Consider the following 23311-nt stretch of genomic DNA (forward strand, 5'->3'; position numbering starts at 1 on the left):
TGTGCATGGAGATTTTCAGACTAAGTTTAGCCACATTAGCCTACGATGACATAGAAATAATCACAGCATTTATGCTGATGGTAACAAAACTATTATTTGGCATGATGGTGGCTTATCGCCCCCTATGCCACATTTGGCCAACACCTCACAAATACAAAGTCATATACGAAAGTTACTAGCTACTGGCAAACCAATGTCTACTTTTACGGGAAACATGTCTTTAAATACCACTAATCTTTCTAATCCTTTCCATATATCTTTACATCAAAACAGATCTAGATATGTCATTGCTTGTGTTAAAAAAAACCTTACTTGTTGTTAGTGAGAATCTTTAAATGGGATAATAAAACAGGAGTAGTTAACTGTATGGGCAATTATACATTTTTAGGCTGTATAAATACTACTTGATGGCATAATAATTGGAATGAGACTTACTCCAATATATATATTTTAAGAGCTAGAAAAAAAACCTGGTTACCTGTGAACTTGACATGCACCTGGAGTAAATCTACTGGGGTTACTCAAATTTACAAAGTAATGCAAGATCTTGTCCACCGCAGCCAAAGAGTAGTTGGGATCGTCGTAACAGCAGTAGTGGGACTTGTGGCCATTGCTTCCACCGCCGCTGTTGCTGGACTGGCGTTACATCAGAGTATCCAAAATGTAGAGTTCGTGCAACAATGGCATGAACAATCTCACTTGTTGTGACAACAACAATGAGACATTGATGCTCATTTGACTAAACGAGTAGATAACTTAAAACAAGTGGTTTCCTGGATAGGGGATCAGCTAACAGTGTTAAATACTCGAGCCTTGTTAAAATGTGACTGAAATACTACTCAATTTTGTATTACCCCTGTTCCTTTTAACAACACTGTACATAATTGGACAAAGATAAAAAGGCTTTTAATTGACCATAATAATCTTTCCCTAAAAATACAAAAACTAACATACAATATTTCTAAAACGTTTCATAATCAGTTACCATTGCTGACTGGCGCAGATTTAATGACTGGTATTGCACAAAACTTGAAATCTTTAAACCCTATGAGTCCTATAAAAACTTTACTGACTTCTGTTTCTAGTAATGTATTGATTGTTGTTTTTGCCTTTGTCATTTTCACAGTCTGCTGGAAATGGTGCCAAAGGGCAAACACCAAATCCCAGTGAGCCCAATATGTGATGATGGTTTTGAAAGAAATTCAAAACTGTAAATAAAGAAGGGGGAGATGTAGAGGACTGCGTGCTCGCAAATGAGACTGTTCCCAATAAGCCCTGCTCTTGCAGACAAAGCAGGACGGTCTCTCTCTGCAAACAGAAAGGACAAAGGAGCCAGCTGTAAACAGTGGGCTCTGGGAACTGGTCAATGTTTACTGATCTTGGGATTCAAGGAAAGGTCAGAGAAGCAACACATGCCCCACGACTTGGTAACATTCCACAAACGGCTGTATAAAATAAAGCAGAGTGTGCCGTTTGGTGCGGCCGCCATGTATGTCTTGTCCTGTGTTTTCTTGTGTGTTCATTCCTTTGTTTAGGAAACATGCAGACCCCAACATGTTACTTATACACAACACAGCTTTTCCTTCTCTCCAGTATAACATTGTGCCTTTAAAAGTAAATTGCCAGCAGAGCACGATGGCTCACGCCTGTAATCCTGGCACTTTGGGAGGCCAAGGCAGGTGAATCACGAGGTCAAGTGTTCAAGACCAGCCTGGCCAAGATGGTGAAACCCCTTCTCTACTAAAAACAAAAAATTAGCCAGGCATGGTAACCGGTACCTGTAATCCAGCTACTTGGGAGGCGAGGCAGGAGAATTACTTAAACTGTGGAGGTAGAGTTGTTGTTAGCCAAGATCATGCCACTGTACTCTAGCCTATGTAACAGAGTGAGACTCTTGTCTCTCACACACACACACAAATGTAAGTTGCCAACTCCTGGTTTCTTTTTTAAAAAACAAGAAAAATATTGGCACATACATCTTTATTTCTGGCTTCTAGGGGCTTTTTTAGACACTGGTTAATGTCTCCCATGACATAAAATGCTGAAAGAAATGGTGATATATATTGGAATGACAGTTTGAGTCTGCTGAGTCTAAAGGTTAATATTAAGAAAGCAGAGAAACTGCAGTACGCCAAACAGGAGACGGATGTAGCAAGTGATTACTGATTATTAAGAAGAAATATGAATAAGCCAATTTAACTAAACAATAAACACAAAATTTTAGATAAGACACATCCTAAAAACAGGTTTGAGAAATTCCAAGAATCTCTAGCCAAGACAATTGATTTCATACTATGCCAGGATAAAGGTATAAAGATTTTAACAGGTAGCTTTTTGTTAATGTCAAATCTCAACCAAAGATTACAATGTATACAAAATATTAGGCAACATGGCCCATCAAAAAAATTATTAAATAAGTTGAATAATATTCAGGAAGTGAGATCGGAACACAGACAACTACTGAAGATCAGAAAAATGAGGATAACAACAAAAAATGTTAAAATAGCAGAAAACGAAAATTGTGGATGTAAAAAGTAACTGAAAAATTTCTTAAAAGTAAGAAAAAATGAGGTAGACATGAAGAAGCTGAACAAAGTAGGCTACACCCAAACATATATTTATAACAAACATACATATAAGCAAAATTTTAAAAATCACAGATAAGAACAGAATATTGGGAGCTGCAAGATAAAAATGATGGTCATTTATAAGCATAGACTCATGAGATAACCAATGAATTTATCAAAAAATTTTTGCAGATCAGAAGGAAACTGTGATATTGTCAAAATCATAATTTATTTTAAAAAGCTGTCAAGTGGGAATACACCATAAGCAAAATTATACTACCAAATGAAAAGAAGTCCTTCCAAAATAACCAAATCATGAGAAAGCATATTGGCACTGCATATGCCCAACATATCAAGAATGCTGAAAGAAGTTTCTTCCACAGAAAATAACATAATGCAAGAAAACAACACATAATCATATGAAAATACATAACTCTCTGGGAAAGATACACACATACATAAAAATGGAATTTCTTAACATTATCATAATGGTACAGAAAACATTTTTAATTATTCTCTAAACTTTAAAAGTATAGAAATTACAAACATCCATTAATGAATATACAACATAAAAATATAATTAGTAAAATCAATAACAAAGTTGAAGGCAGATGTAATAATGAGGAATTTTTGTATGCAACTGAAGTTAATTTTTTACCACATTAAAATATATTGTTGGATCTTTTAGAGATTTTAGGTAATCCTCAAAGTTACCACTAGTAAAATATCTGAATATTGGCCAGGCGTAGTGGCTCACGCCCGTAATCCCGGCACTTTGGGAGGCTGAGGTGGGAGGATCATGAAGTCAGGAGATGGAGACCACCCTGGCTAACATGGTGAAACCCCATCTATACTAAAAATAAAAAAAAAATTAGCCGGGGGTGGTGGTGGGTGCCTGTAGGCCCTGCTACTGGGGAGGCTGAGGCAGGAGGATGGTATGAATCCGCGGGCAGAGCTTGCAGTGAGCCGAGATTGTGCCACTGCATTCCAGCCTACATGACAGAGCAAGACTCCATCTCAAAAAAAAAAAGGAAACAAAAAGAAAATATCCTTGTAGACACACAAAAGAAAACAGGAAAAACACTGAAAGCCTGTCAATATAAAAAAAAAAAAAAAAAAAAAAAAAAAGATACAGAAAATGAGACACAAAAATACAAGAATAAAATAAAACAAAAAATAACTGTGTCTTTATCTTCTTAAAAGATATTTAAAAACTATTTAAATATATTTATATCTTTCCAATGAAGCGACATATTTTCAATAAAAAGGTTTGTTAAAAAATTTTAAAAATCAAGATTCAACTTGCCTTTTTACAAGACTCAGTTGAGATCTAATGACAAGAAAAGGCTGAAAGTTGCAAGACAGAAGTAGAAATTTCATGTAAATATTAACAAAATGAGTGCAGAAGAGGTCAAAATAATATTACACAAGCTACATCTTAAGTAAAAAACTGTCATATTTTGTAAAATCTACTTTAAGTCAAAACTTGAAAAAGACAGAGAAGGACATTAAACAATATATAGATTCATTCACTGGGAACCTATGACAAATTTGTTTAAACGTGTGCGTATTTGTGTGTGCATATGTCTCAAATTAGGGTTTCAAATATAAAAAGCAAATACTAGCAAAATTGAATAAACACAGATAGAGCAATATCATTATAGTAGGATATTTCAATACCCCACTTTCTGTAATTATAATAAAACAAGACAGAATATTAGTAAGGGAACAGAGGACTAGAAGGCAGCAAAAAACAATTATTTCTAATTTAGGTATAGAAATACTCCCCAATAACATCATGATACACAGCCTTCTCAATAGCTCATACAACATTCCTCTTCATAGATCACCTGTTAGGCCAAAAACAAAGTCTTAACACTTTTTTTTTTTTTTTTTTTTGAGACGGAGTCTTGCTCTGTCACCCAGGCTGGAGTGCAGTGGCCAGATCTCAGCTCACTGCAAGCTCCTCCACTCGGGTTCACGCCATTCTCCTGCCTCAGCCTCCCAAGTAGCTGGGAAAACAGGCGCCTGCCACCTCGCCCGGCTAGTTTTTTGTATTTTTTAGTAGAGACGGGGTTTCACCGTGTTAGCCAGGATGGTCTCGATCTCCTGACCTCGTGATCCGCCCGTCTCGGCCTCCCAAAGTGCTGGGATTACAGGCTTGAGCCACCGCGCCCGGCCTTTTTTTTTTTTTTTTTTTTTGAGACGGAGTCTTGCTCTGTGGCCCAGGCTGGAGTGCAGTGGCCAGATCTCAGCTCCCTGCAAGCTTCGCCTCCCAGGTTCACGCCATTATCCTCCCTCAGCCTCCCGAGTAGCTGGGACTACAGGCACCCGCCACATCACCTGGCTAGTTTTTTGTATTTTTTAGTAGAGACAGGGTTTCATAATGTTAGCCAGGATGGTCTCGATCTCCTGACCTCGTGATCCACCCGTCTCGGCCTCCCAAAGTGCTAGGATTACAGGCTTGAGCCACCGCGCCCAGCCCTTAACACATTTTTTGAAACTGAAATTCTATAGATTACTTTCTATGACAGAAATGGAATTAGAGTATAAAACAATAATACAAATAATAAATTTACAAATATATAGAAATGATACACCACACTCTTGAGCATGCACTTCTTCAAAAAACTGGGCTAGGTGCGGTGGCTCATGCCTATAATCCTAGCACTTTGGGAGGCCAAGATGGGTGGATCACAAGGTCAAGAGATCGAGACCATCCTGGCTAACACAGTGAAACCCCATCTCTACTAAAAATACAAAAATTAGCTGGGAGTAGTGGCACGCACCTGTAGTCCTAGCTACTCAGGAGGCTGAGGCAGGAGAATCGCTTGAACCTGGGAGGTGGAGATTGCAGTGAGCCGAGATCACGCCACTGCACTCCAGCCTAGAGACAGAGCAAGACTCTGTCTCAAAAAGAAAAAGAGGCCGGGCGGGGTGGCTCAAGCCTGTAATCCCAGCACTTTGGGAGGCCGAGACGGGCGGATCACGAGGTCAGGAGATCCGGCCACTGCGCTCCAGCCTGGGTGACAGAGCGAGACTCTGCCTCCAAAAAAAAAAAAAAAAAAAAAAAAAAGTAAAGAAAAAGAAAGTAAAACAGAAAATGAGAAAAATATAACTACTAGAAACACATAAAACAGTAACAATATAACTGGTACTAACAACTTCATTTCTTGAATCAATTATCTTAAATATAAATTAATTAAACTACTTAATAAAATGAAATGTAGTCTTAGGACTTTGGAAGGCCAAGATGGGTTGATCACTTGATCCCAGGAGTTCACCACCAGCTTGGGCAACATAGGATAACTCTGTCTCTACAAAAAATACAAAAAAGCTAGCTGGGTGTGATGGGAAATACTTGCAAATCTGCTACTTGAGAAGCTGAAATGAGAAGATCATCTAAGTTTGGGAGGTTCTGTTAGCAGTGAGGTCTGCAAATCAGTCTCGTTGACTGAATGAGACCCTAGCTGAAATATAAATGAGGCCTGGCACGTTGGCTCGTGCTCATAATCCCAGCACTTTGAGAGGCCAACGCAGGCAGATCATGAGGTCGAGTTCAAGACCAGCCTGGCCAATAAGGTGAAACCCTCCGTCTCGACTGAAAATACAAAAATCAGCCAGGCATTGTGGCACGTGCCTATAGTCCCAGAGACTCGGGAGGCTGTGGCAGAAGAATCACGTGAACCCGGGAGGCAGAGGTTGCAGTGAGCTGAGATCATGCCCACGCTCCAGCCTGGGTGACAGAGTGAGACTCCGTCTCAACAAAAAAACCTACACTGAAAAAACACACAAATATGAAACTACAAAACAATAATAAAAAAAAATTTACTCTCATAAAACCTGGTATGCAACATTGATGTATCATTAAAAAAAAATTTGTCAGGCTGAGTGCAGTGGCTCACACCTGTAATCTCAGCACTATGGGAGGCCGAGGAGGGTGGATCACCTAAGGTCAGGAGTTTAAGACCAGCCTGGCCAATGTGGTGAAATCCCATCTCATATAAAAATATAAAAATTAGTTGGGCATGGTGACACATGCCTGTAATGACAGCTACTTGGGAGGCTGAGGCATAAGAACTGCTTGAAACCAGGAGGTGGAGGTTGCAGTGAGCCAAGATTGCACCACTGCACTCCAGCCTGGGTGACAGGGTGTGATTCCATCTCAAAAAGTTAATTTAAAAAATGTGTTGGCCAGGCGCGGTGGCTCAAGCCTGTAATCCCAGCACTTTGGGAGGCCGAGACAGGTGGATCACAAGGTCAGGAGATCGAGACCATCCTGGCTAACACTTGAAACCCCGTCGCTACTAAAAAATACAAAAAACTAGCCGGGCTAGGTGGCGGGCGCCTGTAGTCCCAGCTACTCGGGAGGCTGAGACAGGAGAATGGCGTAAACCCGGGAGGCAGAGCTTGCAGTTAGCTGAGATCAGGCCACTGCACTCCAACCTGGGCAGCAGAGCGAGACTCTGTCTCAAAAAAAAAAAAAAATTGTCAAGATAACTGCAATATTTAGCTGTTACTGTGTACTCATTAAATGCGGGTATTTTTAATTATTGGCATGCACTGTGTGGCAATAAAATTTCAGAGAATATGCAGTATAATTATAAATAGAAGATTCCAATGAGAAACTTTTAATAAATAAGCATTTAAAAAGACTAGAGTTACTTTCTATCTTTCAAATATATGTTATTCTTACACAAAATGAAACTGCTAAAATCTAACTTTAGAAGCAAAGAATAGCCTTACATTGGTAAACATAGAATATATATATATATTGCAGAATAGGGTTAGAACCTCAGATATGTAAAACATATATTAGGAAATAAACTATGTTATTATTTAGATACAGGCTAAAGAAAGTAGATAAAAATCTTATAATTCCTTTTTTTTTCTTTTTCTTTTTTTTTGAAACGGAGCCTCGCTCTGTCGCACAGGCTGGAGTGCAGTGGCCGGATTTCAGCTCACTGCAAGCTCCGCCTCCTGGGTTCACGCCATTCTCCTGCCTCAGCCTCCCAAGTAGCTGGGACTACAGGCGCCGGCTGCTTCGCCCGGCTAGTTTTTTGTATGTTTTTAGTAGAGACGGGGTTTCACCATGTTAGCCAGGATGGTCTCAATCTCCTGACCTCATGATCCGCCCGTCTCGGCCTCCCAAAGTGCTGGGATTACAGGCTTGAGCCACCGCGCCTGGCATAATTCCTTATTGCCTGCAGTAAACTTAAATGTATAAGTAACTATTTTAGTAAATATAGAGTGTCTACTAATTATCTAATTTACTTCAGGCATACCATGCAAATTCTAGCATATTGTCCTAAATATCTGAGTCTAAAATTAACAGACAAATTTAAAATAGAAAAGAGAAAGTAAAAATGTATAGGGAGAGTGACATCGGTAAGATGAAAAGATTAAAAGTCCCCTACATTCATATCCCCTTACAGCAAAAAAAAGTCAGCCAACCCTGACAAAAATGCCTTTATGAGAGAACCAGGCATTATGGCTCACACCTGTAATAACAGCACCATGGTACGTTAAGGTTGGAAAACTGCTTCAGGCCAGGATTTTGAGACCAGCCTGGGTTATGTAGCAAGACCGCATCTCCAAAATAAGTACCTGTAAGAGAGATTTGAGATCCATGGAGGGAGTTGTGAAATGCTGTTAAAGCTGAAGATTGAGAAGTGTTCTATTGAGAAGGCAGGCCCTCATTCAGGTGGGAAAGTGCAGAGTCCCTGTTCTCGTCTACAGACCTGGATAGGGTTCACCCAACTTGGTCCCACTGAGAATTGTGAACTTACTCTGTAACTATCCCAAACTCCTCCCAGCCACAGTCTGGGAGAGGTCTGGCCATTCCAGAGACCTGGAGGAAGGCACCCATTTACAGCCACATAGGCAGACCTGCAGACATTGGCCTTTACTCTGGTTTCCGAAGCGGCTCAGTGACTCAGTTTCAGTTACCTGAGCCAAAGTTTATGGTCAGTTCTGCCTATAGAGAATCCACACAGTTACCTGAGAAAATGCTCTTTGGTACTCCGTGAAAGCCACACTCATAAGGCCCACTATATGCAGAACCGACAGCAAAAACCTGCCCTAATGTCTGCCCTACAGAGCAAAGTCCTGAAGGACATTCAGTCTGTCCAAAAATAAAATGGGAATGACAACCACCCAAGTCCCTGTAACAAGTCAACTAAAGGTGAACCCTAGTGCAGACCCAGCAGTCTTGTGACCAAGCTACAATCCCTCTTCACTACAAATTCAGAGGGCAGCTCATCACCCTACGGGCCCAACAAAAGAAGATCTTTACCTTCTAAAATCAGTTTATGAAAACTTGAAGAGGTGTTTGCTCCATCAAATTCAGACACCAGTACAAAACTACATTGTGCCCGTTGTCGATGCTTCTATTTTATTCTAGCACTGGAAATATGTGGCAGAAGAACTAGTCAAAGAAATAAAATAAGCCATTGAAATTGAAAAATAAGTAAAAAGCTAGGGGCCGGGCGCGGTGGCTCAAGCCTGTAATCCCAGCACTTTGGGAGGCCGAGACGGGCGAATCACGAGGTCAGGAGATCAAGACCATCCTGGCTAACACTGTGAAACCCCGTCTCTATTAAAAATACAAAAAATTGGCCGGGTGTGGTGGCAGACGCCTGTGGTCCCAGCTACTCCGGAGGCTGAGACAGAAGAATGGCGTGAACCCTGGAGGCGGAGCTTGCAGTGAGCCGAGATCGTGCCACCGCACTCCAACCTGGGGGACAGAGCAAGACTCCGTCTCAAAATAAATAAATAAATAACACTCCTAATTTCAACATCTATTTCCTTTTGAATCAATCTTATTTTTGTGTCTGAGAAACACTTTTGGATTTGAAGATAATTTTAAAACAATAATAACTCTGTATCTCTTTTAGGTATTATTGTTTATTTCTACTTAGGTGTTATGTGTCAAAAAAAAAGCCCACAAAATTTACAATAAAACATTTCTAGGCCGGGCGGGGTGGCTTACTCCTGTAATCCCATCACTTTTAGAGGCTGAGGCAGGCAGATCACAAGGTGGTTAGATCGAGACCATCCTGGCCACCATGGGGAAACATGTTCTCTACTATACTACAAAAAATTAGCCAGGTATGGTGGCACGCACCTGTAATGTTACCAAGGAGGCTTAGCCAGGGGAATCACTTAAACGCGGAAGGCTGGGGTTGCAGCCAGCCGAGATTATGTCACTGCACTCCAGCCTGAGAGAGTGAGAAGTATATATTTCTAAATTTTCATTTTGTTCATATTAATTATATTGACATTATTATGCAACATATCACTAGAATGTTTTTATCTTGCAAAGCTAAATCTCACTACACATGAAACAACTACCAATTCTTCCCATTTCATGGCACTTTTCAAACACTACATTGTTTTCGGTTTCAAAGAGCATAACTGTTTTTTTTTTTTTTTTTTTTTTTTTGAGACGGAGTCTCGCTCTTTCACCCAGGCCGAACTGCAGTGGCGCAATCTCAGCTCACTGCAAGCTCCGCCTCCCGGATTCACGCCATTCTCCTGCATCAGCCTCCCGAGTGGCTGGGACTACAGACGCCCGCCACAGTGCCCGGCTAATTTTTTATATTTTTAGTAGTGACGGGGTTTCACCGTGTTAGCCAGGATGGTCTCGATCTCCTGACCTCGTGATCCGCCCGCCTCGGCCTCCCAAAGTGCTGGGATTACAGGCGTGAGCCACCGCGCCCAGCCTGCTTTATATATCTTATACAATATCTGTCTGTTGTGGCTGGCTCATTTTATTTTCCATAATGTCATCAATATTTATCTTAGTGGTTGTTAGCATATGTGTTGTATCATTTCTAAATATTTGTAAATTTATTAATTATTTGTATTATTGTTTTATACTCTAATTCCATTTTTGTCATAGAAAGGAATCTATTAATTTTCAGCTTTAAAAAATGAGTTAAGACTTTGTTTTTGGCCAAACAGGTGGTCCATAAAGAAGAAAATTGTAGACTATTGAGAGGCTGTGTATCCTGATGTTGTTGAGGAGTGTTGTGTATACCTTCATTAGAAATTATTGTTTTGTACTGCCTTCTAGTCCTCTGTTCCCTTACTAATTTTCTGTCTTGTTTTATTATTATAACAGAAAATGGGTTACTGAAATAGTCTATTATAATTTTATTTCTCTCTAGGTGTTTATTCAGTTTTCTTAGTATTTGCTTTATATACTTGAAACCCTAATTTGAGACACACACATATAAATACACATATTTATAAACAAATTTGTCATAGGTTCCCAGTAAATGAATCTACATATTGTTTAACGTGTTTTTGTCTTTTTAAGTTTTGACTTAAAGTACATTTTATAAAATATGGGTTTTTGACTTAAGATGTAGCTTGTATATTACTATTGTGACCTCTTCTGCTCTCATTTGGTTAATATTTGCATGAAATTTCTAATTCCATCTTGCCACTTTCAGTCTTTTGTTGTTATTAGATCTCAACTGAGTCTTGTAGAAAGGTAAGTTAAATCTTGATTTCACAAAATTTTTTTTTTTTTTTTTTTTTTTGAGACGGAGTCTCGCTCTGTCGCCGGGGCTGGAGTGCAGTGGCCGGATCTCAGCTCACTGCAAGCTCCGCCTCCCGGGTTCACGCCATTCTCCTGCCTCAGCCTCCTGAGTAGCTGGGACTACAGGCGCCCGCCACCTCGCCCGGCTAGTTTTTTGTATTTTTTAGTAGAGACGGGGTTTCACAGTGTTAGCCAGGATGGTCTCGATCTCCTGACCTCGTGATCCGCCCGTCTCGGCCTCCCAAAGTGCTGGGATTACAGGCTTGAGCCACCGCGCCCGGCCGATTTCACAAAATTTTAAATAAACCTTTTTATTGAAATAACTTCTCTTGATTGGAAAGATAATTATATATATAATTTTAAATAGTTTTTTGAAAGAGAAAAACTTACTAATGTTATTTTATTATTTGTTGTATTTGATTCTTGTATCTTTGTCTCTCATTTTCCTGTCTTTTGTGTTGTTGTTTTTTTTTTTTTTTTTTTTGAGACGGAGTCTTGCTCTGCCACCCAGGCTGGAGTGCAGTGGCCGGATCTCAGCTCACTGCAAGCTCCGCCTCCCGGGTTTACGCCATTCTCCTGCCTCAGCCTCCCAAGTAGCTGGGACTACAGGCGCCCGCCTCGTCGCCCGGCTAGTTTTTTTTTTTTTTGTATTTTTAAGTAGAGACGGGGTTTCACCGTATTAGCCAGGATGGTCTCCATCTCCTGACCTCGTGATCCGCCCGTCTCGGCCTCCCAAAGTGCTGGGATTACAGGCTTGAGCCACCGAGCCCGGCCTTGTGTTGTTTTTTTTTTTGTATTAATATGCTTTCAGGTTTTTAAATTTTTCTGTTGTGTATCTATACAGATATTTTCTTAGTGATACCTTCAGAGATTATATAAAACCTCTAAAAGATCCAACAATATATTTATATGTGGTAAAATTTAAGTTGCATACAAAAGTTCTTTATCATTACCTCTGCCTACATTGCTGCTCCAAAAATTCTCTTATTTGTGTATTTTGAAATTTTATTTATATGTGTGTTTGTTATAAATATCTTTGTGTGTATCCTAGTTTTTTTTGTTCAGCTTTTTCATGTTTACATCATTTTTTCTTTTAAGAAATTTTTCAGTTACTTTTTGTAATTTTTATATCCAAAATTTCTATTTTTTGCTATTTTAATATTTCTTGTTATTATCCTCATTTTTCTGATCTTCAGTAGTTTTCTGTGTTTCCATTTCACTTACTGAATATTATTATATTTTATTTATTTATTTTATCTGAGATGGAGTCATTATCTGTCGCACAGGCTGGAAGCAGTGGCACACTCTCGGCTCACTGCAACCTCCGTCTCCCAGGTTCAAGCGATTCTCCTGCTTCAGTCTCCTGAGTAGCTGGGGTTACAGGTGCTTGCCACCATGACTGGCTAAGTTTTTGTATTTTTAGTTGAGACAGGGTTTCACCATGTTGGCTAGGCTGACCTTGAACTCCTGACCTCAAATGATTTACACACCTCGGGCTCCTAAATTGCTGGGATTATAGTCATGAGCCACTGTGCCCAGCCTATGTTATTTTATTTTTGAGACAGTTTTGCTCTGTTGCCCAGCCTGCAGTGCAGTGATACAATCTCCAGTCACTGCAACCATCCCCTCCCAGGTTCAAGCAATTCTTGTGTGTCAGCCTCCCAAGCAGCTGGGATTACAGGCTCATGCCACCATGCCCAGTAAATTTTTGTGTTTTTAGTAGAGACACGGTTTCACCACGTTCTCTAGGCTGGTCTCAAACTCCTGACCTCATGTGATTTTCCCACCTTGGCCTCTCGGTGTGTTGGGATCACAGGAATGACCACCAACCCTGGTCTGTTCAATTTATTTGGAATTTTAAAAATTACTTTATATGCTGTTTATAGTTGCTTTTGAAATGCTTTTTTCATGGGGCCATGTTTCTCTAATATTTTGTGTACATTATAATCTTTGATTGAGATTTGGACATTGACAGAAAGCTACCTGTTCCAATCTTTACAATACAGCTTTGTCCTGGCATAGTCTGAAATCAATTGTCTTGGCTGCAGATTCTGGGAATTTCTCAAATATGTTCTTAGGATGTGTCTTGTCTAAATTTTGTGTTTATTGTTTAGTGAAATTGGCTTCTTAATTTTTTTAATAATTAGTAATCACTTGCTGCAGCCATTCCCTGTTTGGGGTACTACAGTTTCTCTGCTTCTGTAACATTTGTCTTTAGACTCAGTAGACTCAAACTGTCATTCCAACATATATCACCACTTCTTTCAGCCTTTTATGTCATGGGAGACATTAATCAGTGTCTAAAAAGCATGTGGAAGCCAGAAATAAAGATATATGTGCCAATGTTTTTCTTTTATCTTTTCTTTTTTCTTAATTGGCAATTTGTGTGTGTGTGTGTGTGTGTGTGTGTGTGTGTGTGTGTGTGTGACAGAGTGTCACTCTGTTCCCTATGCTGGAGTGCAGTGGCATGATCTTGGCTCACTACATTCTCTACCTCCACAGTTCAAGCAATTCTCCTGCCTAAGCCTCCCAAGTAGCTAGGATTACAGGTACCTGTTTCCATGTCTGGCTAATATTTTGTATTTTTAGTAGAGATGGGGTTTCACCATGTTGGTCAGGCTGGTCTCCATCTCCTGACCTCAGGTGATCCAACTGTCCTGGCCTCCCAAAGTGTTGGGATTAAAGGCATAAGCCATCACACCTGTCTGGAAATTTCTTTTCTTTTCTTTTTTTTAATGAGATGAAGTCTTGCTCTGTTACCCAGGGTGGAGTGCAGTGGTGTGATCTCAGCTCACTGCAATCTCTGCATCCTGGGCTCAAACAATTCTCTGCCTCAGTTTCCCAAGAGGCTGGCATTTGCACACCACCATGCCTGGTTAATTTTATTTGTAAATGTATCCCATATTTATCAGAATCTTGCAGTTGAAGTAATGTGTTTTTGTTGTTTCTTTCACTTATGTGTTTTCATTTTGCCCAAGACCATTGTCCAGAGCAGAGCCTACAAGATTCTTTCCAAATTGTGATAACTGAGAAGATATGAAAAATGTGAATATGGCAATTTAGAGTTTAAAAAAGTCTGTGAAAGTGTGGATGAGTGTAAGGTGCACAAAAGAGGTTATAATGGACTTAACCAATGTTTAACAACTACCCAGAGAAAAATATTTCAATGTGATAAATATGGGAAAGCCTTTCAATTTTCAAATTCAAACAGACATGAGATAAGGCATACTGGAAGAAAACCTTTCAAATGCATAGAATGTAGCAAAGCTTTTAACCAGTTCTCAACCCTTACTATACATGAGAAAATTCATCCTAGCGAGAAACCCAACAAATGTGAAGAATGTGGCAAAGCCTTTAAGCCTCTACCCTCAATACACATAAGAGAATTTATACTGGAGAGAAACCATACAAGTGTGATAAATGTGGCAAATCTTTTATTGCATCCTCAACCCTTAGTAAACATGAGATCATTCATACAGGGAAGAAACCCTACAAATGTGAAGAATGTGGCAAAGCCTTCAACTGATCCTCAATCCTTACTACAAATAAGAAAATTCATACTGGAGACAAACCCTACAAATGTGAAGAATGTGGCAAAGGTTTTCACCTATCCTCACACCTTACTACACATAAGATACTTTATACTGAGGAGCAACCCTATAGATGTAGAGAATGTGGCAAAGCTTTTAACCATTCCACAACCCTTTTTTCACATAAGAAAATTCGTTCTGGAGAGAAACCATACAAGTGTGATAAATGTGGCAAAACCTTTATTTCATCCTCAAACCTTAGTAGACATAAAATAATTCATACTGGAGAGAAACCCTACAAATGTGAAGAATGTGGCAAAGCCTTCAACCGGTCCTCACACCTTAGTAGACATAAGATAATTCACACTGGAGAGAAACTCTACAAGTGTGAAGAATGTGATAAAACCTTTACCTGGTCCTTAAGCCTTAGTAAACATAAGAAAACATATTGGAGAGAAACCCTACAAATGTGAAGAACATGTCAAAGGTTTTAACTGGTCCTCAGACCTTAATAAATGTAAGAGAATTCATATTGGACAGAAAACCTACATAGTGAAGAATGTGGCAAAGCTTTTAGATGTTTTTCATACCTTAATAAGCATAAGATAATTCATACTGGAGAGAAACCCTATGAATGTGATGAATGTGGGAAAGCCTTTGACCACCTCTCCACTCTTACTAAATATGAGAATTTATATGGAACATAAACCTTACAAGTACAAAGAATGTGATAAAGCTTTTTAAGAAGGTTCTCAATGCATATTAAAACAATGAATTTATAAGTAATTAACTTCTAACTATAGAGGATTCTACTATACTGTAATTCAAGATTAAGCTGTAAACACTTTAACATGAATATTTCTTGAATGCATGATTGGTTATGTAGATAGTTTCTTTTAGATTCATGTGAACAATGTAATAATTAGAGAAAACATTTGAAATGGGATAAAATGAGTCAAAATCACATCTTTTCAATGGCTTGGTGTAATTGCCATGTGTTTGGAAATGGCCAGATGACTAACAAGAAACAAAGACAAGATTTTGGCTTTGCTCAATGATTGTTTTTCACCTCTTCAAATCTGAAATCCTGGCTAAAGTATTCAAAAGGAGTATTTTATAGGTGAATTCCTAGGGTTTCAAAGGCAATGAGGGAAGAATTTCGATAGGCAGGAAAATTCACACTATATATACACATTGCTCTTCTCTGATTTGCTTTAACACTGAAAAAGTGAAGATTGTAAATGTAGACTCAACTTAGAGTAAATTAACAAAAGATTTGTTTTTCAAAAAACCGAATGTATAAAATAATAGGTAACAGATGCCATTAGCTGCTAAAAAATAGTATGACTAAATTCAGTAAGTATCTAGCCATGCAAATAACAGTCTAATTAAATGAAGACCCTAATAGGTGCACATGGAAAGCATTGCTGTGCAGTGTTTTCTCAGCATTTTTTTCTGCCTTTTTACAGAGATATCAATTTCCCCTGAGTGACTCAAGGTGCCTACTGGGAACTGAAAATGCTGTGTTCAGAGTGATTACTGAAAACATGATTAATACACTTCTTCCATGTTATAATAAAACGTTATAAATCTTACTCTGCCTCAGAAAAGCTTTCAGTAAAAAATTATCTATAGTTTACTCAATTTGGGTTCATGGAAAATTTCAATATTCCAGATAATTCAGATACTTAAATGTCAAGGAAATCCCATAAAACATATTTGAATAAGATACAGTCATCTTAGCTAAGAATTTTATATTACCAGTAAATTTAGAAAAACATAGAAAACCAGCACTTTAAGCCAAATAACTGTTTGACATGTGAGTAGCACCCAAACAAGTGCTCTGCACGATCATTGTAAAAGTCACAATAACACCACGTGCTTTCCTGGGACCTGCTGTCCTATTTTCCATTGACATAAAGTGAAGAAGGTATTGAAATGGCAAAGGAGGGTGATATAAATTGAATACTTTTATGAAATAAAATTTTAAATATGAAATAGTATTTGATGTTCTACAAGCATAGGTGAGACTATTAGTGTGAGGTCATATTTTTACTTATATTGACAAAATAACCATTAGCACTATTATTATTTAGAATAATATTCCTTTTATGCTGTATATTTGCTAGCTTTTGATCAAATATTATGGGAGCTCAATAGAAATTAACAAAATGAATCTATTTTACCACCATTATTGATGCACATGCTCATTTTTCTAAAAATCTATTAGCGTTTTGTACTTTTTTTCAGTTTATTGCTGAGAAGTGGTTTTCCTGCCAGAAAACTGCTATTCTCAGCTGTAACCATATTGCCTAATAGTGAGTAGAAGTGAAGTGGGATAAAAGGCAAATGTGTCTTCTCTGTAACTTTTTTCATCCATTGGCTGAAAAACAGGAGGATGCAGAAGATGAAAGAAAATATAATCCTTGAAAGATCATGAAGAAACTCTCTTAACTAGACAAAAAACCCCATGGGGGATTTTTCTTTTTTTTTCATTATTGTACTCTCTGCTTCTATGAGTTTAAATTTTTTTTACACTTTACATAGAAATAAACCTAGGCTTACACAGAAAGAAACCTAGGCTTTTGGCCGGGTGTGGTGACTCATGCCTCTAATCCCAGCACTTTGAAAGGCTGAAGTGGGTGGATCACCTGAGGTCAGGAGCTGGAGATAAGCCTGACCAATGTGGAGAAACCCCGTCTCTACTAAAAATACAAAATTAGCTGGGCATGGTGGTGCATGCCTGTAATCCCAGCTACTTGGGAGGCTGAGGCACGGGAATCACTTAAACCCAGGAAGCTGGGGCAGGAGAATCACTTGAACCTGGGAGGCAGAGGTTGCAGTGAGCTGAGATCACACCACTGCACTCCAGCTAGGGCAACAGAATGAGACTGTCTCAAACAAAACAAAACAGATAAAAGAGGAAAAAAATGGATTACTGACAATAGCTAAGGTATGGAATCAACCTAAGTGTCCATCAATAGGTGAATGGAGAAAAAAAATGTGGCATACGTACACAATGAAATGCTATTCTGCCCTTAAAAATAAGAAAGTCTTGTTGTTCGCAACAACATTCATGAACCTGAACGATGTTATGCTAAGCAAAGTAACACAGTACAGAAAAAACAAAAAACTTATTTATTTTTTTGAGATGGAGTTTCACTCTTGTCACGCTAGCTTTCAGTGCAGTGGTACTATCTCAGCTCACTGCATCCTACACCTCCCAAGTTCAAGCAATTCTCCTGCCTCAGCCTCCCCAGTACTTGAGATTATAGGCACGCACCACCTTGCCCAGCTATTTTTTATATTTTTAGTAGAGATTGGGTTTCACCACGTTGGCCAAGCTAGTCTCAAACTCCTGACCGCAAGTGATTCACCCACCTCGGCCTCTCAAAGTGATGGGATTACAGGCGTGAGCCACCACACCTGGCCAAAAGCCTAGGTTTCTTGTTAGAAGAGAGACTATGATAGTAAAAGCAAATATAATGATACATGTTACTCAGCTGCATTTCAAAGAGGTGATAGAGACACTGCACTGAAGGACCAAAGGTGCTTCTTATCAGGCCAGAACTCCTTATGATAAACATTAGGCCCACTGGCATATCTGCAGGGTTCTAGCTGGATGGACAGAACCCGATGGGCTGTTGTGAGTAGACTCTGAATTTAAAACACCCTGGTGCCCAGTAATGAGAACATTTTCACATTTAGCACAACGTGATTTGGTGTGTGGCTTGGATTAGATAAATCTTCACTGAGTTAATGGCTGATTGGATTTACCTGGCCTGAATGGAAAATAAAAATCACCTCTGGCCTACTCTTCAGCTTTTTTTTTTTAAATACATATAGATATAAGATAGGTGTCTAAAACATATACACGGAAAATGGGTAACATAAGTATGTCAACGTAGTTTCCATTATTGCATATGTCCTGTAGAGAAGCCTCAGCATAAATAGGTCAGAGGTCATTATCCTTCCCAACTTCTGCAGCCCAGATGAGTTTAATGATCAGCTTAGATGGATATAAGTCAATTAGCTAAATTGGGAAAGCGAAGGCATCCAGGCAGGACCCAAATGGCAAATGTGAATCACATAGGCAAACGGTGAAAAAGGAAGCAGGGCCCTGAAATGCTAAGCTGAAACTAAGTCTTACATGGCTTTACCAAAAACTTACTTCCCAGGCCATGCACCTAAATGTGAAGCTTTGTTTAAACACAACATTGTCTGGCTGTGTTCCATTCTGAGATGGTATGGATCCATATAGGTGAGAGTAAGCTTATATCTGCATCCTCAGTGTAGGCTGGGAAATTTAAAATGTTTGTTGATTAATATCTTTTGTATACATAAATAGCTATATAGGCAAACTCATATAATTCTTTATGTATGTGTTTTTATTATTTTATTTTATTTTATTTTGAGACGGAGTCTCGCTCTGTTGCCCAGGCTGGAGTGCAGTGGCGAGATCTTGGCTCACTACAACCTCCACCTCCCGGGTTCACACCATTTTCCTGCCTCAGCCTCCCGAGTACCTGGGACTACAGGCTCCCGCCACAATGCTGGGCTAATTTTTAGTATTTTTAGTAGCGACGGGGTTTCACTGTGTTAGTCAGGATGGTCTCTATCTCCTGACCTCGTGATCCACCCACCTCGGCCTCCCAAAGTGCTGGGATTACAGGCATGAGCTACTGTGCCCGGCCGACGTGTGTGTTCATCTATCTACCCATTTATATCTACATACAAATCTAGCTATCATTTTTTCCATATGCATACAGAATAAAGATATAGGACTTCAAAGGATAAATAGGTATTTTTGTACTCATAGAAATGTAAAGAAAAACTTCAATAAATGCAAAATCTTATTTGCCCTTTATATTTTATTCATAAGAGTACACAAATGGAGGTATCCTCTGACCTGCATCTTGCTGCATTTAATGTTTTCAAAGAAAGAATTGGTTTTTGTTGCTCATATTTGTTAGCAAAAATGCGTTAAGGCCATGAGAGTCATATCACCAAGTCAAAAATGGCCTTTCTTATTCTGGTGAATGTGAAAACATAGATAAACTAGCTTCAACTTGAAGGCCTTAACACAAATTTGCAAATGAGAAATAATTCTTTTTAAAGCTCTTGATTTTAGAGCTCAATTTTAGAGCTCTTGATTTCAAACGCATGACACAGAATTTTTTTCTTTCTTTCTTTCTTTTTTTTTTTTTTTTTGAGACAGAGTTTCACTCTTGTTGCCCTGGCTGGAGTGCAACAGCGTTATCTTGGCTCACTGCAAACTCTGCCTCCTGGGTTCAAGTGATTCTCCTGCCTCAGCCTTCTGAGTAGCTGGGATTACAGGCACATGCCACCACACCCAGCTTATTTTGCTGTTTTAGTAGAGACGGTGTTTCTCCATGTTAGTCAGGCTGGTCTGGGATTCCTGACCTCAGGTGATTCGCCCACCTTGGCCTCCAAAAGCGCTAGGATTACAGGCATGAGCCACCGTACCTGGCAGAAATAGAATCTTAATGTTTTGTTTGCTCAAGTAGTGACATTTTGGGTAAGAAAATTAAACACCAGGTATCTGACTTGAAGATAAACTGCTATACTGAAAGCAAATTTCAAGGTGTTTTCAGATGCTTTTTTCTCTAGATTTAGATAAAGATATAAGATATGTAGATAAACATATACAGACAGGTGCAGTGGCTCATGCCTGTAATTCCAGCACTTTGGGAGGCCGAGGCAGGTCGATCACTTGAAGCCAGGAGTTCAAGACCAGCCACACTAACATGACAAAACCCTGTCTCTACTAAAAATACAAACATTAGCTGAGTATGGTGGTGTACATCTGCAATCCCTGCTACTAGGAAGGCTGAAGCATGTGAATTGCTTGAACCTAAGAGGTGGAGGTTGCAGTGAACCATGATCACACTGCTGCACTCTGGCCTGGGTGACAGAGTGAGGCTGTCTCAAAAAAAAAAAAAAAAAAAAATCTATACAGAGACACAAGAGCGAGACAGATTCTCACTCTGTCGTCTAAGCTGGAGTGCAATGGTGAGATCTCAGCTCACTGCAACCTCCACCTCCTGGGTTCAAGCAATTCTTCTGCCTCAGCCTATCCAGTAGCTGGGATTACAGGCACTCACCATCATGCCCAGCTAATTTTTGTATTTTTGTAGAGATGGGGTTTCACCATGTTGGCCAAGCTGGTCTTGAACTCCTGACCTCAGGTGATCTGCCCACCTCGGCCTCCCAAAGTGCTAGGATTACAGGCATGAGCCACCACACCCAGCCTAAAGTAGACTCTTTATGGTAATGGGAAGAAAGTCTAGGTCTCTCTTTAGAAGATAGACTGTGATACTGAAAGCAAATATAATGGTACATGGTGTCTGGCCACATTTCTTTTTTCTTTTTTTGAAATGCAGTCTGTCTTCAGGCTGGTGTGCAGTTGTGCAATATTGGATCACTGCAACCTCTGCCTGCCAGGTTCAAGCAATTCTCTGCCTCAGCCTCCTGAGTAGCTGGGAATACAGATGCCCGCCACCACGCCTGGCTAATTTTTGTATTTTTAGTAGAGATGGGGTTTCACTGTCTTGGAGAGGCTGGTCTTGAATGCCTGACCTTGTGATCTACCTGCCTCGGCCTCCCAAACTGCTGGGATTATAGGCATGTAGCCAAACTGGCCATTTAATCCTAACTAGAATGTGATTAGCTGAGATCCACTGAGCTAAGAATTGCCTCTTAAATTTGATGTGCAGAGAACTAATTTGGTATTTCAAGCCCCAGTCTAATTTGATTCTACAGGTTTTTTGTTTGTTTTTTTTTTTTTTTTTTTTTTTTTTTTGAGACGAAGTCTTACTCTGTCACCCTGGAGTGCAGTGGCTCAATCTCACTCCAATTTCTGCCTCCCAGTTTCAAGTGATTCTCCTGCCTCAGCATCCCGAGTAGCTGGGATTACAGGCATCTGCCTCCACACCCGGATGGCTAATTTTTGTATTTTTAGTAGAGATGGGGTTTCACGATATTGGCCAGGCTGGCCTTGAACTCCTGACCTCAGGTAATTTGTCCACCTCGGCTTCCCAAAGTGCTGGGATCACAGGCATGAGCCACCATGCCCTGCCGATTCTGCAGGTTTGAAAGGGGTCCATGGATTGGCTTCATTCACAGTTAATGCTGACCCTACTTGCCCTTGATCACTTACAACAGCACTCAACTAGACAAAGCGCCACAGCACAGTTTCTTAAACCCATACTCTTCTCACAACACAAATGCTTTCGGTCCAAAATAAAAACCAACAATCACTATCCTAAAACATGACATTCTCTGCTGGTTCTTTAAACTTTACAGAGGCTGGAGAAGGCAGGTCATGTCTGAGTAAGTCTGCATTTGGAAAATAACATACGCACATGCATGAATGCGATGTTTATGGAGCATGTGCTGTGTGCTCAGAAGCACACTACAGAGCACTGTGCTGGAAAGATGACACAATGTGAATTTATCCTCATAATACCCTGGGAGGTGGTTACGAAGTGTCCCATAATTCCCTGGATTTATATGAAATGCCTAGCACAACGGTGACTCATGCCTCTAATTCCAGCACTTTGGGAGGCCAAGGCAGGTGGATCACCTGGGGTCAGGACAGAGGGCAAATCGGGGGACCTGTGAAAGGCAACTGAGCAGGGATCCATGGGAAAGACCCTCCGAGGCGCAAGATTCTCCCATTACCTTTCAGTTTTGCTGATGCTTCTCCTGGGAAACATCTGCAGTAGGTTCTTCCTCTGTAGTTCTTCTTACTGTGCCTGCAAAACAAACTATCTTTAGCGTCTGCATGGGTTTCCACTTCCTGTCCCCACCTGAGGAATGGAAAGCAAGGGCACAGTCCTTGCTCATGTTTTGGAGTGAAAGGAGCATGAAGGTGATGTGAGCTTTGCCGAGGCTTCTCCTGGCCTCACGTCAGATCCAGCCCCTAACTCCAAGCAGCCCAACGTAGTTTCTTAATGTACAAATAAGATCTACTTTAATATAGTCTATTGCTATTAGACCTGCCATATGCAATTTCAAGATATTCCCCTACACCTGCCCACAATGATCCTCCAGGAATAAAATGAGCTCCTGAGTGAGAAACTCTGGTGTATACTGAACTTTTTGTGTATTTTTGTTGAGTTTCTCTATCCATGCTTTGAGAGGGCTGTGGACATGGAATTCCAATGATTCTGAAGTTCAAGGGTGGTTTTTACCCTCCAGATGTCTCAACTTTGCCTTTGGTCTTCCTGTCAGTCCTGTTAAAGGGTTGTGAAGTCTGGAGTTGCTGGGGCTTCCTCAGTTCCAGATTCTACTATTCCTTCTTATGGGTTCCAAGGTCTGTGAATCAGGCCCCACTCCAGCATGTCACCATGTCTGGTTCTGGCCATGTGTCCTAAGACTAGATAGTTCTTGCACATTCTCTGTGGGTTGAAGAGGAGGGAGGTGTGTGAGTCAGCATGAATCACAGGCAGTTTTCAAGGTTAATGTTGGAACATTTTTTTGAAGTTAGGTATTAGTTTTTGTTTTTGTTTTGCTTTTTTTGAGTCAGAGTTTCATTCTTGTTGCCCAGGCTGGAATGCAATGGCGTGACCTCGCTTCACCGCAACCTCTGCCTCCTGGGTTCAAGCAATTCTCCTGCCTCAGCCTCCTGAGTAGCTGGGATT

General features: G+C 40.0%; 1 pseudogene; it reads left to right on the forward strand.

Moving 5' to 3' along the window:
• LOC104675530 overlaps positions 1–15352 on the forward strand; it is a 110785-nt pseudogene extending 95433 nt beyond the window's left edge.
• Positions 15353–23311: the final 7959 nt, after the last annotated feature.

The sequence above is a fragment of the Rhinopithecus roxellana genome, chromosome 12, assembly GCF_007565055.1.
Source record: "Rhinopithecus roxellana isolate Shanxi Qingling chromosome 12, ASM756505v1, whole genome shotgun sequence".
Taxonomy (NCBI): domain Eukaryota; kingdom Metazoa; phylum Chordata; class Mammalia; order Primates; family Cercopithecidae; genus Rhinopithecus; species Rhinopithecus roxellana.